The sequence below is a fragment of the Arachis ipaensis genome, chromosome B7 (assembly GCF_059453495.1).
Source record: "Arachis ipaensis isolate K30076 ecotype BB chromosome B7, ASM5945349v1, whole genome shotgun sequence".
Taxonomy (NCBI): Eukaryota; Viridiplantae; Streptophyta; class Magnoliopsida; order Fabales; family Fabaceae; genus Arachis; species Arachis ipaensis.
This window is the reverse complement of record NC_142442.1, coordinates 127235461-127238423: the sequence shown is the minus strand read 5'-3', so window position 1 is coordinate 127238423 and position 2963 is coordinate 127235461.

Sequence of the window (2963 nt, the reverse complement as noted above, 5' to 3'; positions counted from 1 at the left end):
TAATGATAGTTAGTGTAATAGTTAAAAATATATATTTAAATTTAGTTAGTAAATATTTTAATCAATAATAATGTTTGGATTAGATTAATGTAGTAGATTAGTAAAAAATATATGTGTAGAATTGTTTGTAATAATTTTGGGAATTATAATTAATTATTATTAGAGTTAGGTTATTAGTATTATTGTATAATTTTTGTAAAGTAGATTTTATAGAATATTATATGTTTGCTCCGATAATAATTATTTATTTATTATTAGATATTTAATTAACATAAATATATTATAATAATATTATTGTGGTTGAGGTTTTAACATTGTTAGTTAAATTAGATTTGTCATACGGTTAGGGTTTATTTATTAGTTATTATTATTAGTAAGTTAATATTTATTACCCGGTAAATTATTTATGAGTAAATAAATAAATAATTATGTAAGAAATAATTTAATAAAAATTTAGGAAACAGTTTACTAAAATATTTCATATGAATAATAATATCATAATTTTTTAAAATTAAAAACTATTCGAAATAATTTTTAGTTTTATTAATTAAATTTAGAAGTTAAATTATTATTGTTTTGGAGTTTAGTAAACTAGATTTAGTCAAATCAATTTTTTTTGGTATTTTTAATAATTAATGATTATTGTTAGACATTTAATTAATATGTTTTGTATAGTTAAATTTGTAAATTTTTTAATAATGATAGTTAAATAATTGGTAGGTTAGTGGTATTTATTTATGCATACATACATGCTAGTTACTAAATTAGCTAATTAATAGTAAGTTTAGTATTAGTTTAATAAATTAGTTATTATTATTAGAAAATTATTAATTTTTAGTAGTAAATTAGTAATTATTAGTTATTTGACTGATAGTTTGCTATATTTTTGTAGAGTTCACAGAATTTGATATGTAATCATCTACTGTCTCTGGATCGGTACAATCATAATGTGGAGGAGCATTTACAGTTTACTAGTTTTTATCATGTTTTCATATTAGAATAATTCAATATCAGAAAGCAATGGTAAATGCTCTAGTCAAGAGGTGACTTCCAAACACACGCATTTCACCTTTCGGTTGGTAAGTGTGCTGTGACACTGAAAGATGTGGCTGTTATTCTTGGTCTTTTGACAAACGGTCTTCCAGCGACTATGAGTAGTCATGAAGCTTTAGAGGCTGAGTGTTTGCACCAATTTGGAGTTGCACTGAGAAAGTCAGACAATAGAGGAATCTTCATAAAATTGAGATGGCTTCGGAATTTAAAAGATCCTTTACAGTTGATTGATGAAAACAACATTTAGAGGTACGTGAAGTGCCATATTATGTTGTTATTTGGTACGATCTTGTTTGGAGACAAGTTTGGGGCAACTGTGCACTGGAAGTTTCTGCCTTTGATTCATGATTTTGGCAGTATCGGACAGTATAGTTGAGGATCAGTAAGTCTAGCACACCTGTTTAGAGCGTTATGTAGGGCATCTCGTTTTGACTGCAAGGAAATTGATGGTCCACTAACACTTCTGCTAGTTTGGGCTTGGATTCGTCTACCATTTCTTGCACTGATTCCTAGGGAACCTCGTAGTTTTTCGCTTGCAAACAGGTAACATTATCGACTAACATCGTATATTTATATTTAGAATCAAATTGTGTTAACAAAATAAATCACATTAGGTGGCATAATTGGGAGCATGCAGACCGACGCTATAGATTTCTTAGTCTTGCTCACTTTAGGAAGTCATTGGATGATCTTCAAGAAGGCCATGTATGTTGTCAGGTATGTTGTTATTAAAGAAATATTTGTTTCAGGTTTAGTCTTATTATTATTTGGCTTGTAATCATTTGTTTCTTTTATTGAGTGTAGTTTGTGTGGGAGGCCTATGGTGTTGATCGTATTGAGCCAAATATAATTTCTGTAGACATCTACATGTACTCAGTTGTGTGGAGCACTACGATACCATTGATATCAAAATGCATTGAGTGACATGCAACTGATAGATTTAGGCAAAAGTTTAGTTTCATCCAGGGAGTTCCTCATCAGGAACCAAGTATAGACAAGGCACACGGAAAAATTCTGAATAGTCCTAAGAATCTTGACTGGTCCATAGCCACAACTCATTCATTTTGGGTGATGCAGTGGACAAACAGGTATAATCACGTTCTTATTGAGCTTTCCGTGCCTCTACAGCATCCCTTAAAGATTTACATGTATTGGTACCGTGCAAAGTATAGCAACCACTTGAACTTGTCGGATCTTGTAGTGCAAGAGAATGATGAAGGTAATCCTGTTAGTGATGATGACAACTAAGAGCAAGAGCCACAGTCACTGCCACCGCCACCGCTACCTCCACCTCCACAAGAACAACCATAGTCCTCGATCCAATATGTACCTCAAACACAGGTTATCCCATTATACCCATTACATTAGCAGTATTGGAGTACTCCATAGTTTGACGCAGGAGATGGAGCTTCATTTAGCCAGTTACTTAGGTTCATGGCTGCAGATCCAGGCCAATCACAATCTAGCCATCAGCCTGATATGATGCTGGGTAGGTATTCCTTGGATGCGAGGCATCCATGCCACACTTCCTCGGGTACTTTTGGAGGGTTAGTATCTAGAGACTCTAGTAGGAGTGATGGTGGTCGAAGGATTCTTAACAGCCAAAACCCACGACGTGTTTTAATGGGTCTAGTTGAAGAAAATACTAAGGCAATTGAGCAAGAGACTGATGATTATCTAGTAGCGCAACTAGATGGTGAGGATGACGAGGAGGATGAAGATGAGGATATGGACGAGGATCAAGAATCTGACAATTATGATCATGATCCTGGTGATGATCCAGGGCCTAGTACAGGTTTACTTTTTTATTGTTTGATTATATTATATTCATATTGGAATGTTCTGTTTGATTATATTATATACAGGTGAGGCACGAACTCCAGATGAGACAAGCAAATGTACAATCTTAG